The sequence below is a fragment of the Perca flavescens genome, chromosome 18, assembly GCF_004354835.1.
Source record: "Perca flavescens isolate YP-PL-M2 chromosome 18, PFLA_1.0, whole genome shotgun sequence".
In the NCBI taxonomy this organism is placed as follows: Eukaryota; Metazoa; Chordata; class Actinopteri; order Perciformes; family Percidae; genus Perca; species Perca flavescens.
Genome location: NC_041348.1, coordinates 2963421 through 2980270, shown reverse-complemented (window position 1 = coordinate 2980270; position 16850 = coordinate 2963421). Strand labels below are relative to the sequence as shown.

The 16850-nt window shown below is 38.5% G+C and overlaps 1 long non-coding RNA gene and 4 other non-coding genes across 5 annotated transcripts; 2 read left to right on the top strand and 3 right to left on the bottom strand.

The window, feature by feature from the left end:
• Nucleotides 1-3241: 3241 nt before the first annotated feature.
• Nucleotides 3242-3323, bottom strand: trnas-aga (transfer RNA serine (anticodon AGA)). Its single transcript has one exon. It is a non-coding gene; the product is annotated as a tRNA-Ser (tRNA).
• A 1207-nt stretch (nt 3324-4530) lies between these two features.
• LOC114573544 (uncharacterized) lies at nt 4531-5588 on the bottom strand. Its single transcript, XR_003694910.1, has 3 exons — nt 5446-5588; nt 5301-5363; nt 4531-5051 (listed from the first exon to the last, which is right to left on the bottom strand). It is a non-coding gene; the product is annotated as an uncharacterized LOC114573544 (long non-coding RNA).
• A 785-nt stretch (nt 5589-6373) lies between these two features.
• trnag-ucc (transfer RNA glycine (anticodon UCC)) lies at nt 6374-6445 on the top strand. The gene has a single exon. It is a non-coding gene; the product is annotated as a tRNA-Gly (tRNA).
• A 282-nt stretch (nt 6446-6727) lies between these two features.
• trnaf-aaa (transfer RNA phenylalanine (anticodon AAA)) lies at nt 6728-6809 on the top strand. The gene has a single exon. It is a non-coding gene; the product is annotated as a tRNA-Phe (tRNA).
• A 4060-nt stretch (nt 6810-10869) lies between these two features.
• trnad-guc (transfer RNA aspartic acid (anticodon GUC)) lies at nt 10870-10941 on the bottom strand. The gene has a single exon. It is a non-coding gene; the product is annotated as a tRNA-Asp (tRNA).
• Nucleotides 10942-16850: the final 5909 nt, after the last annotated feature.

Here is a 16850-nt window from a genome sequence, read left to right as displayed (position 1 = left end):
AGTTGCCTTCACACACTCACATTAATGATGGCTAAAATTTAATCTTTGTGAATTTTTTGGCTTGATGTTTGCAAACTGTGAAGTGTTTTGTAATAATGATTAATGAATAATCAAAAGGGGGGGAAGTGTAGTGGAAAGTTTTTATCTGTCATACTGATGTGTGATATTTCTTTCATATTTTATCCATTACTCCATGTTTTTCTATATTCTCATCATTTTATATACATTAACTTTATACTATACAATATTTACTCTGTTTTCTATATAATATATCAGTTATAAGGATTTAGTATAGTACTCTATTATTCTAAAGAACCTGTGGCATAATCGCCAAGAACGAATGGACTAAATGTGAAAGATAAAATATTTTTTTTTTTTTTTTTTTTTTTTAAGGAAAGTTTACTTTGGTAGCTTTTTTTTTCTTTTTTTTCAGTATCCATTTGAGTTTGTAAAGTGTCATATTGATGGCTGTATTTTGTATTTTGTTGTCCATTGTGTAATGATTGATTGAAAGAATAAATTAATTTGACCACAAGTTGTGGTGTTTGATGGAAATATTTGCTTATGTTGCATGCTTTTAATGTTTTGTGAGTGTTAGAGCATTTTGCTAACAAAATGAGTCATTTTGGCCATTGAGCTTCAGTTTTATCCTGTGTGTTAACCAGTAGCGTACCGTGGGCTTTCAGACAGGGCCTTCCGTAGCCCCCCCCCCAAAAAAAAAAGAAAAACCCCACACACGCACACCACTGTGCATAAAACAGTTTTAGGCACATCAACACAGCATCACCATCTATACCTAAACAATAGTAATACAAATGTATATAAATAAATACCGCAATAACTTTATCTCTCCTAAACAGCAACACTCACCCATTAGGCTACTTGTAAATGAAATCCATCCTCCGATCCTTTCTGATGAAACGTTCAATGACCTCCTCATGCAGTTGCGGGTCCTGTTTAAAGGTGAATGAGCAGCTCCTTCTCTATGGCAATAGATGCCAGTGCAGAGAGTCGTGTTTGTCCGGTTGCATTCCGTGAATATGTTTTGATACGCTCGAGAGCTGAGAAAGATCGCTCAACTGATGCGGTGGACACTGGTATTGTCACGATCAAGCATGTGAGGGCGTAAAGCTGTGGCATGCTGACTGCAACCCCCATGCTCCTCAGAAATGTCAGTAGGTCACTTGGACTCTTTCCCTGAAAGTTAGTCATGCTGTACATCACTTTGAGCTCTGCTCTGAGTCTGCCCAGGTCAAACTGTGCGCCGTAGCTCTCATCCAGGCTCCTCAGCTCTGTTTCGGGAAATGTCTGCTTGAACTTTGTAAACAGCTGTGCGTCCAGCAATGCAACAAACAGTAGTCGCTTGTGATCCTCAAATCGATTCCTGATTTGCGTGATGATGCTGTCGATTAGCGCTGTGTGTAGCTGTCTGTAGTGCGCGTGCGGGTCTGTTCGGCCTCTAGCTGTGCTCGGCAGTCCCGCGGCCTCCTTGGTCCTCTCATAGATGGCATCAAATTTTCCACGCTCACCTTCAAGACTCTGGCAAAAATCCCCAATTCTGGCGAGACTGAACTACACGTCTAAGCTCTTATTTTGCAGTATTCCGAAGAGCACATCAGCAAAGTCAAAAATTCCGATGAAAGCAAAGAGAAAAAAACAGAACTCAAAGCTTTTCAACTGTGACAAGTGTCCTGATGCACAATGTACCGTTTCACGGTCAAAATCCTCCGCGTGATTGAGGATGTGCTGGAAAAGCTCGACCAGCTCAGCTCTTTTGTCGTGGACCGTGCCCACCAACCTGGAGTTGAAGTTCCATCTCACCTGAGAGACCTTTTACTCCGGTGTCAGTAACGTACCGAAGTACAAATGACAGCTGTGCAGTGTTGCTGAAATCTGTGGTCTCATCCACCATAACTGCGACAAACTTGGTGTTGTTGATCTCTTTTTTGATGGCATCATTTAGCACCTCAGCAACAGCATTTATGATGTCATTTTGAATTTTCCCAGATGTTCCCGTAAAAACGGTGGCCGTGGCAAGGTGGTGTCGCAAGTCAGCATCATATTCTGATAGCAGAGATAATAGCTCCAAATAATTACCTCGATTCAGGGACTCTTTCCCCTCGTCATGTCCCCTGAAAGACAATTCTTGCTGTCCCAAAAAGATGACACAATCAACAAGGCGCTTCAGTATGTCCCGGTTTTTTCTCACTCTCTCATTGTGCAGGCTTGTCTCTTCTCTCCGCTGTTCATCCAGTTGCAAATCCACCCTGGACTCACCAAAGGTCTTCAAATGTACCACCGCTGTGAGGTGTCGCTCGGATGCCTGATGTTTGATAGCTGCCTTGGTGAAGCTATTAAGGCTGTTAAAACCTGTGGTGTTCCATGTTCCCTCACTAGTATTAAAAAGTAAACACGGCCAGCAAAATAGCTTGTTCCGCTCGGTGCTAGCTGTTAGCCAGTCATAGCGGTTGTAGTTACCCTCAGTGAAGTGCCGCACAAAACCTTTGCCAGCCTTGGTCAACCCATCCAGCTTAGGTGTAGTTCTTCCTCTTAAAATTATTTCTTTCTTCTCTCCAAAGATCGCCTTGAAAAAGGCACATGAAGGAGATCGGAAACAGGATCGTTAGGAGATATGAAGGCAGCGGCCATAGTTCACTCCTGGTTCACTCACAACCCACTAAAAGGTTCAAACTTTGTTGATGACATCAGCGGGGGCTAGCGTCGACACAACGCTGGGCCCCTGGGGCGTTCTGTCACTACACATCAAAATTTGATTGGCTGATGACACACGTCAGTCAAAGTTATAATCAAATGGGAAATGGCAGTTTCAACGAAAGGCTAGCAATGCTACTAGTGCTGGTCCACAGAGCTGTGATGCATTTGGATGACATGAAAAATCCAGCTACTCAACAATAACCTATTGTTTCTGGAAATATAGTAACGTAATGAAAAAGTAATTGATTTTTAGACACACATTAATTTAATTATGAAAAAAATATATTTTTGATTTTGACAGGGCCAGCAGAGAAGGCCCTGATGGCCCTGACAGCCCACCACTGGTGTTAACTATTTTGAAAATGTAATGTCAGAGTGGGCAAATGTGTTTAAGCAATTGAGAAAAACTGTAATATCTGATTTCCAAACAACTTGTAATTTCAAGGCAACCAGGTTACACGTATTTTTAAGTTGAGTCAACAATTATTTATTTTTTTACAGTGTACCACCTATAAAGGAAGCCTTTTGTTGTCGGCAGGATTTGAATCTGCACAGGGAGACCCCAATGGATTTCTAGTCCATCGCCTTAACCACTCGGCCACAACAACCCCGGAAGTAGTGCTACCATATTGCTTGAATGTGTATAACAGTATGTATAACGTAATAGGAAGAAATTGACTGGGATGGCTGGGAATCGAACCCATGTCAACTGCTTGGAAGGCAGCTATTACCTGTAAATGCAACTGCACTGGTTGAAAATCAAACCTGGGCAAAATGCTTGCACTGCTATGTCATCAATCATAGTGGAAAAGTAGCACATATTTTGCCTTTCTGCTTACTTCTTGACAAATAAAGCACACAACAGCAAGAAATTGACTGCGATGGATGGGAATCAAACCCAGGTCAACTGCTTGGAAGGAAGCTATAACCTTCTCAATTAGTTAAAAAACTGCAGTGCACTGGCTGTGTCTGCGGACCCTAGTGGAGGCCGCTTGATTGGTTGATATGCTCCCTTATTTGTACCGTAACAGAGATCTAATGTTTTATCAAACCAGGTTGGCCAAGTAACTTAATAATAAAAGTTATTTAAGGAATTTTCTAGGAACACATGATTACAATTTAAAAATAAGGAGTTTGGGTGTTGTGGGAAAGTTGACTGTGATTTTTGCATTAATCCCCATTAATGCAAGGAGGTCTGGACAACCCCCTGTGCTATACAAATTTGCTCAAATGTCCAGATCCTTCTCAATTGCTGAATAAAGCAGGACATGGGTGAAGTACACAGAGATGTCACTGTACTTGTTACATTCTTTAATTTTCTTTGTCAGTGTATCTTTAGCAGCTCTTTTACAGACTGTACCATAATACCTGCTGGAGATGCCGGGGATTGAACCCATGCAAAGCATGCGCTCTACCACTGAGCTACATCCCCCGAATATTTTCAGATTATTTTGATTTTTTTCTGAGATCCCTGAATAAAAGAAGAACCCTTGGTCAAAAATGTCAATTTCTTCCTGTGACGTTGTACTCTGACGTTATACATACTGTTATACACATTTGAGCAGTTGACCTGGGTTTGAAGGTAATAGCTTCCTTCCAAGCAGTTGACCTGGGTTCGATTCCCAGCCATCGCAGTCAATTTCTTGCTGTTGTGTGCTTTATTTGTCAAGAAGTAAGCAGAAAGGCAAAATATTTGCTACTTTTCCACTATGATTGATGACATAGCATTTTGCCCAGGTTTGATTTCCAACTAGTGCAGTTGCATTTACAGGTTTTAAGGCCATATACAACATTGATGTAACCCTACGGTGGTAGTTCTGTTCATAAGCAGGCTAACAATCTATTGTAAGAGTTATCTAAATCTAGATTCGATGAGGAGGTTGGTTTTGTACTAATCATATGGGCAGAAAACTCACAGATTCCACCCCAAATGAAGCACAGCACAAAAGATTAAAGTTTGAATGAGGTTCTTATTAAAATTATTTTGATTATTTTCTTATTCAAAATTCAATATTTAGTTCAGTTCACACAGCATCACTACCATTAATATTCACAATTTTTTTTTTTTTTTTGAGATCTCATGAAACAAAAAACAAGAGGAAAATCTTTCCAAAGAAAAACAGTTACCCTTGAGTGCACTCAAATATTTTAACTGTCCAACCACCCCTTCAATACTTAGCGTCTATATCAAACCACCCAATGGGACCGTTGCAGCGCTGTTAGATGAGGCAGTGGACCAAGGAACCATGCACCAGGGCGAACAGAGAAGAATCCAGCTTCAATGGAAAGAACATCAGGGATCCGGGACCAGAAGAAGCCTCAAAAAAAAAAACAGTCTACACAAAAATGTGCAGAAAATTAACTAATGTTCAACTAAATGTCCTTTTTTCATCTTTTAATCATTTAAAAGTCCATGTGTTCAATAATACAACTTAAAATAAAATTCAATAAAATGGAATTGGACAAACAAAAGTACAGTATAGCATAGTATCTCAAAATTGGCATACTTGACTCAAAACAAAATTATTTCCTTTCAAAATACATTTTTCATTGTACTAAACATTAGAATATACAACAAAACGTACCTGTGGGGTAACATCCACTGCTATTGTCGATAGCCAGACTGGCTTTTAATCCACTGAAATTCACTGTAACGTTGAAATGCAAACTTTTAGTCATTTCACTATTTTAGCTTCAAGCTAATCAACACAAAATAACAGTTTCACTCACCGAAATAACTTTGTTTACAACAGATGTTGTGTAATGTTCAATGTAGTTCAACCTCGAGGATATATTTCAGCTTCTAGATCAATTTTAATCGTAATATTTACTTCTGCTCGAGCTCCCGTTTTTCAGGCTTTATTCAAGGCAAAACGAATGCCAGGAACAGCAGAAGAAGTACGAATGCCAGGAAACAGCAGAAGAAGAACGTTTCATTGTGCACTGCCACTTAGTGGCAAACAAGATATTGCACTTTATTCTAGGTTAAAGAGTTTGCATTAAAGATAATTTCAGGGCTTTATTGGGGCAAAATGTACAGGGTTACATTGACATGACATGTTTTACCCAGGTTTCTTCTTTTATTCAGGGATCTCAGAAAAAAGTCAAAATAATCTACAGCCCTACAGGGGATGTAGCTCGGTGGTAGAGCGCATGCTTCGCATGTGTGAGGCCCCAGGTTCAATCCCCGGCATCTCCAGCAGGTATTATGGTGTAGTCTGTAAAAGAGCTGCAAACAATACACTGACAGAGAAAATGGAAGAATTTAACAAGTACGGTGACATCTCTGTGTACTTTACCCATGTCCTGCTTTATTCAGCAATTGAGAAGGATCTGAACATTTGAGCAAATTTGTGTAGCACAGTGGGTTGTCCAGACCTCCTTGCATTAATGGGGATTAATGCAAAAATCACAGTCAACTTTCCCACAACACCCAAACTCCTTATTTTTAAATTGTAATCATGTGTTCCTAGAAAATTCCTTAAATAACTTTTATTATTAAGTTACTTGCCCAACCTGGTTTGATAAAACATTAGATGTATTATCTCATAGGCACTGGAAGCGACCTGTCTTCACCAATACATCTATTAGCATTTTTTGTCGGTCTCAAAACCCAGATGAGTTGCATGATTTGCAGTGAATATTTTTTTTTCGTCCTGTGATGGTGGTATAGTGGTGAGCATAGCTGCCTTCCAAGCAGTTGACCTGGGTTAGATTCCCAGCCATCGCAGTCAATTTCTTGCTGGTGTGTGCTTTATTTGTCAAGAAGTAAGCAGAAAGGCAACATATTTGCTACTTTTCCACTATGATAGATGACATAGCAGTGCAAGCATTTTGCCCAGGTTTGAATTTCGACCAGTGCAGTTGCATTTACAGGTAATAGCTGCCTTCCAAGGAGTTGACATGGGTTTGATTCCCAGCCATCGCAGTCAATTTCTTCCTGTGATGTTATACTCTGACGTTATACATACTGTTATACACATGAGCAATATGGTATGGCACTTCTTCTGGGGTTGTCATGGCCGAGTGGTTAAGGTGATGGACTAAAAATCCATTGGGGTCTCCCCGTGCATGTTCAAATCCTGCCTACAACAAAAGGCTTCCTTTGCAGGTGGTAGCAAACCAATGACACATCACACTATACCAGAGTGCAGATATATTATCTCATAGGCACCGGAAGCCACCTGTCTTCACCAATACATCTATTAGCATTTTTTGTCAGTCTCAAAACCCAGATGAGTTGCATGATTTGCAGTGAATATTCTTTTTTCGTCCTGCGATGGTGGTATAGTGATGAGCATAGCTGCCTTCCAAGCAGTTTACCTGGGTTCGATTCCCGGTAGCACTGCATATATTACGACTTGGTAATAAGATGGTAATAGTGGGGTAACAGTGAGATAATAAAGAGGTAATACATAGGTAATAACATGTAATTACCAAAGTAATAACGTAGTAATACATCACAGTAATAAGATGTAATACTGGGGTAATAAGGTGATAAGGTAACAGATGTAATAACATGCAATTACCAATGTAATAAGTAAGAAAGGGTTTGACAATAACCATATGCATATCTACTGTAGTTAATGGTAATATACTTATATTTATATTCTAATAACGTGGTAATAATGGGGTAATATATGTTGATGTTTTCACAGTATTATGGGCTACTATCAGCGTAATACCTTCCAAATTAGATAAAACTTCTTGGAATTTAAAATTGGTAATAACCATATTATAATGCTGAAATGTATCCACCCTTTATGTTCCAAACATTTCCCTTTTGTTTCAAGGTAATACTTTATGTTAATTTATCTTAATGATGTTTAATCTTGTGGCTTCTTACCTGGAAACGCTTCTGGTAGTTTCTGTGTAACATCCATGAATCAGTACCGCAAAATGCAAAACTGCCTGTTTCTATTGTATTACATGGTAATATTAGAATAACAGAGGTGTAGATATTACCTGGAAACGCTTCTGGTAGTTTCTGTGTAACAACCATGAATCAGTACCGTAAAATGCAAAATTGCCTTTTTCTATTGTATTACATGGTAATATTATAATAACAGAGATTTAGAGATTACCTGCATATGCTTCTGGTAGTTTCTGTGTAACAACCATGAATCAGTACCGCAAAATGCAAAACTGCCTGTTTCTATTGTATTACATGGTAATATTAGAATAACAGAGGTGTAGCTATTACCTGGAAACACTTCTGGTAGTTTCTGTGTAACAACCATGAATCAGTACCGTAAAATGCAAAACTGCGTTCTTCTATTGTATTACATGGTAATATTAGAATAACAGAGGTGCAGAGATTACCTTAAAATGCTTCTGGTAGTTTACAGGTAATCTCTGCACCTCTGTTATTCTAATATTACCATGAAATGTTTCTTTTCCTGCATGCATGTAACCATGTGCAATCTGACCAGCAGCTAAACACCATCCACCATCAAGCACTGGAGACTGGGATTGTCGTAACTCAGTTTATTTAGAAAGGGTGAAACTGGGAAATGAAACACAATGACCAGTTGCTTACGTAGTGATGAGTCACAAACATTATACAATCATAATTGTAAAAACAATATAACTACACAACACTGTAATGCAGCAGTATATACAGTAGCTAACATGTAACCTGAAATAAAGGAAATACGTAATGTCTTGTTATACAGTGTACATAGAATAACCTATATTGTTTATCTAAATAAACTAAAATACACTTACACGTAGCACAACCCAAGATAACAGTGGCAAACTAGCTTAATGAAGCGTACTGATAGTCTAATATGAGCTATCTATCATCATCAAAAATATACATATTGCACATCAAACTTTCTGACAATAATTAACAAAGATATCAGAACAGTATGTCAGCATCTGTTTCACATACCGAGAATGCTACCAAAGGCATGGAACGTTGAAGATTGAAGCGGATTGTATGGAGAGATAACACATGAGGCTGTCTTGCTCTGACTGAAGTCCCATGGTGCAAATGTACTACAGTTCTTAAAGGAACGCACACACTTGTGGAACAAAATATAAACTATATATCAGTATAATGGTAATATAGTTATATTAATATTGTAATATGATAATAATGGGGAAATATATGTTGTTTTTACAGTATTAATTTAAATATTTGAATTTATATATATATGAATTTAAAATAGTTACAGTATATAATATTATTATGCTGAAATTCATCCACCCTTTATTTTCCAAATATTTCCCTTTTGTTTCAAGGTAATACTTTACAAATGATATATTTAATCTTGTGACTTCTTACCTGGAAACATGTCTGGTAGTTTTTGTGTAACAATCATGAATCGGTGCTGCAAAATAATTACCTCTTTCTATTTAATTTTGTTCTGTCCCCATCAGGACATTAGTTCACTTACATGTTTTTCTTCTCCCATTGCTGGCAGTAGTTTGTTCCACATGTGTGTGTGTTCCTTTAAGAACTGGTGGATGGTGTTTAGCTGCTGGTCAGATTGCACAGGGTTACATGCATGCAGGAAAAGAAACATTTCATGGTAATATTAGAATAACAGAGGTGCAGAGATTACCTGGAAACTACCAGGAGCATTTCAAGGTAATCTCTGCACCTCTGTTATTCTAATATTACCATGTAATACAATAGAAGAAGGCAATGTTGCATTTTGCGGTACTGATTCATGGTTTTTACACAGAAACTACCAGAAGCATATCCAGGTAATCTCTACACCTCTGTTATTCTAATATTACCATGTAATACCATAGAAAAAGTCAGTTTTGCATTTTGCGGTACTGATTCATGGTTGTTACACAGACACTACCAGAAGCGTTTCCAGGTAATATCTACACCTCTGTTATTCTAATATTACCATGTAATACAATGGAAAAAGTCAGTTTTGCATTTTACGGTACTGATTCATGGTTGTTACACCGAAACTACCAGAAGCGTTTCAAGGTAATCTCTACACCTCTGTTATTCTAATATTACCATGTAATACAGTAGAAACAGGCAGTTTTGCATTTTACGGTACTGATTCATGGTTGTTACACAGAAACTACGAGAAGCGTTTCCAGGTAATAGCTACACCTTTGTTATTCTAATATTACCATGTAATACAATAGAAACAGGCAGTTTTGCATTTTACGGTACTGATTCATGGATGTTACACAGAAACTACCAGAAGAATTTCGAGGTAATAGCTACACCTCTGTTATTCTAATATTACCATGTAATACAATAGAAACAGGCAGTTTTGCATTTTACGGTACTGATTCATGGTTGTTACACAGAAACTACCAGAAGCGTTTCCAGGTAAGATTAAACATCATTAACATAAATTAACATAAAGTATTACCTTGAAACAAAAGGGAAATGTTTGGAACATAAAGGGTGGATACATTTCAGCATTATAATATGGTAATTACCAATTTTAAATTCCAAGAAGTTTTCTCTAATTTGGAAGGTATTACGCTGATAGTAGCCTATAATAGTGTGAAAACATCAACATGTATTACCCCATTATTAGCACATTATTAGAATATCAATATAAGTATATTACCATTACCTAGATATACATATGGTTATTGTCAAACCCTTTCTTACTTATTACATTGGTAATTGCATGTTATTACATCTGTTACCTTATCACCTTATTACCCCAGTATTACATCTTATTACTGTGATGTAGTACCACGTTATTACTTTCGTAATTACATGTTATTACCTATATATTACCTCTTTATTATCTCACTATTACCCCACTATTACCATCTTATTACAGAGTCGTAATATGCAGTGCTACCCGATTCCCAGCCATTGCAGTCTATTTTGAACATTTGCAGTAAAATAAGAATGGTGCATTTCCCAAAAAACGTGAAAAAATGCTTTTCATCAGTTTCCGTAGTGTAGTGGTTGTCAAGTTCGCCTAACACGCGAACGCGAAAGGTCCCCAGTTCTAAACTGGGAGGAAACACATTTGTTTGAGTTTACTTTGCACAATCAAACTCTGCTGATTTAAACCTTTCGTGAGCCTCAACCTATTCGCCTCATTGTTTGACGTTCCTGGATCCGTCATACGTTCCTGCTTCCTTCCTACGTTCCTTCCTGGAGGTAGGTGATCATATCGTCATTGGTAAATAATTAACAGGTAAAACGTTCTCCCCGTCGGGGAATCAAACCCCGGTCTTCTGCGTGACAGGTAGAGATACTGTCCACTATACTAACGAGGAACGCCCAAGCACTGGATTTGGCACGTCACTCGCTAGGTGGCGCTATTACAGCATCTAGGCGACAGTGAATACATGTGGAAACATTTAGGTTTACTATATATTCACTGTCACTCATGTCCATGACAGAGCAGCTGTGACTGAATCCTGTTTAACATATCTATGTGTCAAAAATAGACATGTCAAACGGCATTTTGAACATTTTAAGTAAAATAGTAGTACAAAGTATATTTGTTTTCTATTTTATTACACTGAGTAATGAAATCAAATGATTCAGTCAAATCGTCAGCCACAGCCAGGGTTGCGTTGTAGTCTGTACGGGCAGAAACAGAGAACTTTGGAAACGAATGCAGACACCCACGTCAGTCAGTCTTGTCGGTTAGGTAAGCTCGCATGCCTTTCAGTAGCAGTTCCACCTCATTGTTGGTCCAAGCAAATAAATCCCTGGGCTTACTTTTAGCCATCGTTGTTCTTTCCCCAAATTATGATCAGTATTTGAATAACATAATTGAGCATATTTTAATAATTTTATTTTAAATGTTTAGGTAATTCTTTTGCTCTCATTGTTCATAACTTCATTGTTCTTACCTTTCGTGAGCCTCAACCTCTTCGCCGTCAAATTGTTGATGTTTGACGTTCCTGGATCCTTCTTACGTTCCTGCTTCCTTCCTACGTTCCTGGATCCTGAGGTAGGTGATCATATCGTCACTGTAAAGCTCTCTTTGATAGCAGGAACATGCTCAATGCTGCTGTAAAACTGTTGTCTTTCTTGGACTATATCCACTTTAATAGTGTTTTCCTTAAAAACGCATATCTTTTGCTATGTTTAAGCCTTGTATCCACACTACTCGGGCATTTCCGCGACCCTTACACAAAGACATTTGGAAACGTCGATCAACCCGTTTAAGTTTGAAACTTGCAGGGTTGCGTTGTAGTCTGTACAGGCAGAAACGGAGAACTTTGGAAGCGAATGCAGACACCTACGTCAGTCAGTCTTATCGGTTAGCTTGCATGCCTTTCAGTAGCAGTTCCACCTCATGGTTGGTCCAAGCAAATAAATCCCTGGGCTTACTTTTCGCCCTTGTTCTTTCTCCAAATTATTAACAGCATTTGACTAACGTAATTGAGCATATTTCAATGAATAATATTGAAATGTTTATGTAATTCTTTTGCTCTCATTTTTGTTCTTAGCCTTATTGGGCTTACCTTTCGTTAGCCTCAACCTCTTCGCCTCATTGTTTGACCTTCCTTGATCCTATGTTCCTGGATCCGGAGGTAGGTGATCATATAGTCATTGTAAAGGCCTGGACACATAGAGCTGATAATCGGCCGTTGGACAGTTTGGCGAGGTCAGTGACTCGAGTCTGTTCGGTGCGTTCTGTGCCGTCGTCCGTCTGAGGAGTCGTCGGCCTTCATTTTTGATTCAAAATGTTTTCAGAAACACGTTTCGGTGAACTATTTTAGTACAATATGAGATCGTATTCTGAACAAGCCATCAGTTTGTCTTTGAATTTCTGGAGAAAACCCACGTGACGCGTCCGTCCAATCAGCTGCCGGTTTTCATTTTTTGGGCAACAATACACATTTGCATGCCGCCTGCTGTTATGGAGACGTATTACGTCTCGTCTCGTTGTGTTCTGAGGCATTTTTTTTGACCAACTCGGGGAGGCTGATCGGTCCAACTGCCTTTTCTGTCAACGGTTGGCCGTCTGGTTGGTGTGTAAGCAGCTCAGAGCTCTCTTTGATAGAAGGAACATGCTCCATGCTGCTGTCTTTCTTGGTCTTTATCCATTCTAACATTTTATTTTTTATAACGCACATTTTATGCTATGTTTAGGGCTCGTATCCACACTACTGCGGCTAACAGTATTGTCAATGTAGCCTTGGTAAATAATTAACAGGTAGAACATTCTCCCCGTCAGGGAATCGTACGGAAGCGTATTGCATTCACCATAGAAAAAAAAAATGTAGACACCTTATCTCGTAATTACGAGAAAATATCTCATAATTACGAGATCCTGATCTCGTAATTTTGAGAAAAGATCACATAATTACGAGATCCTCATCTCGTAATTACGAGAAAAGATCTCGTAATTATGAGATCATTTTAAACACCTGGAAGGCAACATAGGAACATTCTAAAACGCTTTACGTGAAAAAGCTTAACGTGGTTTAATGCATAGATATAGAACAATAGATATGATATGACGTCATAACTAATGGTATAACTGTCCGCCATCTTACTAGGGTACTGTTTACAATTGTCACCTATGGTAGCCAGTATGGTTGTCAGCTGTGCAGCACCTAACTGCTTTACCAGAAGGACCAAAGAGACCCAGGAGGCTGCCATCACTTTCCACATGTCAGTAGGACTTCTTTTTTAAACTTTAAATACAGAAAAGTTGGTGAACTAGCTAGCTAGCTAGTTACGTTACCTAGCAACTGTTAACGGACCTGCTGAGATTTCAGTTATTGGTGATTGCTAGCTAGCTCTTAACACCATTTATGAACAGCAAATATTGTTTCAGTTGATTGATTTTTGACCTCAAATAAGACACTTAGTAACGTTAACATTATAACAGTTTTTTTTTAACACGTCATTAATATTACCCCTACATTGACTGCTATGCAGCTGATTTCACTCAATCTGTGTTAAGTTTTCAGTTAAATTAAAGTTAACGACAAGTACTCTTCTTTACTCCTAAATGTCATTTTATAATATCTCAAGACAACTCTTGAACGGTACGTTAAAATGTAACGTTACACACAGAGTAAAGTTATGTTACACAAATCAACATTAGCCACATCCAGCAACACGGGGCCCTAACCGACCATTTTCCCTAACGTTACATTTTCACCAGCTAACGTTAGCTCCCCAAACATTAGCCATGTTTAATCCTGTCAGTCATCATATATTTACATCTATTGTTGTCAGCTTACCTCATGCTTTTACACGATTTTCCTTTCAGTAAAGCAAATTAAAACTTAATAATCCATATGTCTTGATGAGGTAAAATAACGTCAATCCAGAAAGGATTCCTACTTCAGTAGCAAATTCTCCGCATTACTATCGTAAATGTAATTTCCATAACGTTAGCGCACTTAAAATCAAAGACAATTGCGAAAAGTCCATCAGCAGTTCTGGTGAAGTCATTATAGTAGTGACGTTACCCGTGAACCCTCTGCTTCGAGGCATGTACCGAAAACATGAACCAATTTGGAATGAAGCTTTGTATCGGAGCTCGATTCGTTTGGAGATAATCACGTGACCAGTGACGTCCGAAGCTTCGTTTCACACACACCCACGTCACTGCTTCGAAGTTCAATTCAAAAGCTGCGCGAACAGCGCGACACGGGGCTGGGGTTGTTGCAGTAGAGAGTCAACAGAGTCAGGAGAGTTAGTTAATAGAGAGATTATTATAGCCAGTAAGAAAGTGTATAGCCAATAGAAAGTTCATAGCGAGTAGCCTAGTTTATAGTGAGTAGAGAGTTTATAAAAGAGAGTTTAGAGTGCCTTGCACATGCCTATCTCACCTAGTATTTGGCTGAGGAGACAATGTTGCTCTAGGCTACATAGACTTAATCACAGAAATGAGTGTGCAATGTGTTCTTCATTCATTTCCCTCCCAAATTGATGTATTTGTTTTCAAACACAAGACAGTTCACAACCAAAATCCTAACTTTATAGTTCTTTTTTTTTTGGCGGAGAAGGCAATTACATTTTTATTTATGCAAGGTCCCACATATAGGCTTAGTTATTTATGTCATTATTTATTTATCAATGAATTCATACTCAAAATGTGTTCATCTTCAACTCTAAAGTAGAGTTTAGATTCTCTGCCCAAGCCCGAGCACGCCAGACTTTCGGGCCGGGCCGTTATTTTCCGCCACTATCCTGGGCCGAGCCGGGCCAGGCCGGGCCCTTGATCAAGCTTTTGTGTTTTTTACTAGGCCTATAGCCTAATTGGGTGGGGAGAAAGCTATGTTGTAATCAGAAATAGGAGAATTACCTTTGAGCAAGTTTGGAGGAAAGTCGGAGGTATGGAACCATTTTAAACAAGTCGTGGGCAGTGACAATATGTGTCGGCTTTGTTGAATGCATTAAGTGCGGCACGCTGTCGCCTACAACAGCAAATAAAACGGGGACTTGGATGATGAACAGACACATGAAGCAGGCTTGCCGTGGCAGAAAAGATGATAGTCAGCCTTCAACGTCCTCTTACTTCTCCAAGCGTGAGGGCGAGGCAAGCCCTCACAGAGAAATACGTTTTTTTTTTTTTTTTTTTCTTCATTCAGATCCATTTGCGATCCGTTCCATTCTGAATAAACAAACAGCGCAGTTTACATGCTTCGTCCTTGTTGCATTATTCATTAAGATCATTTTAAACAGATTTCAGATTTTCAGTTCAAACAACTCTGAATTGTATGAGAACGTCAGACGTATTAAAAAAGTGTCGGGTTAAAATCGGGCTCATGATTCCAGTTAATGTGTCGGGCCGGGCTTGGACACAACGCGCACGGGCTCGGGTTGGGTCGGGCTTACTCTAAAGACATTCATGGCTAATAACTGTGAAACAGGTTGACACAATGCTATCCCTAACTTCACCACCAGATGTCCTCAAAGAGTTCTGAAGCTTCGAGTAGTGAACCTTTTTTCGATACAATTGGCTTGAAAGCTTCACTGCTTCAGAAAGCTTCAGTTCGCCATCCCTACATTATAGTCTTTATCAACAAAAACTCATTGAAGCTAGCAAAGCTCTCCAACTACTCTGCTCATCGTCTAAACAAACTCCATGCCGGCCGGTTGACAGTAAGAAAACAAGCGCTAAACAGGAAGTAGCGGGGTTGATGGGAAATGTGGTCTTATAGTTGAGATAAAATCTACAAACATAAATAAATGTATTAATAAATTACAGTTGGATGTTCCTCTCGTATGTCTTATCGTAACTACCGCTCTATAGACCATAATACTGAATCTATGGAGGATTTCTACATTAAAAAATATTGTTTAATGTATATTAGCCTTTCAGAATACCAAAGATTGAAAAAATAAAATTATTACCTGCAATATAAATGCAAAATTATGATATTAGCTTTATAATTGAACGAATTTCTTGTTTTCTTGGAGCTATAGCAATCAAAATTCCACCCAAATCTGTATTTTTTTGTTTCTTTCTAGAAAGGCACAGTTGTCTTACAGTCATTACTTTGAATTAAAACCACTATTGATGTATTGGTAGAAAAATATAAGGATTATAAAGACAACATGAGCCTCTTTCCCCATTGATTCCATTTGAAGCAATTCTAAAACTTAACCCTGGTAAGATGGCCACCAAGTGGTTCCATCCTGGAGTGGCAAGTCAGAATTACATGTCATATCTATTGTTCTATATCTATGGTTTAATGTACCTAAACAACGATCAATCATCACCAAACTCCTCTCCTATATTACTCATCATAACCACTTAAAACTGTCAAAAATCTATTCCAAAGTCCAAATATTATGGACGTTATCTGACACTATGCGTTGCTGCTCCATTAAGGGTAGCCTATTGTAAGGAAAAAAAATTACATTAAAAAGCTTAACGTGGTTTAATGTACAAACAACGATCAATTACCATATAGGAGAGGGTTTTGGAGATGATTGATCGTTGTTTAGGTACATTAAACCACGTTAAGTTTTTTACATTAAGTTTTTTCACCCTTAATGGAGTAGCAACGCTTAGTGTCAGATAACGTCCATAATATTTGGACTTTGGAATAGATTTTTGAAAGTTTTAAGTGGTTATCATGAGCAATATAGGAGAGGAGTTTGGTGATGATTGATCGTTGTTTAGGTACATTAAACCACGTTAAGCTTTTTCACATTAGGACTTATAAAGCCAATGAGAACCGTGGAGAGTCAACCCCCA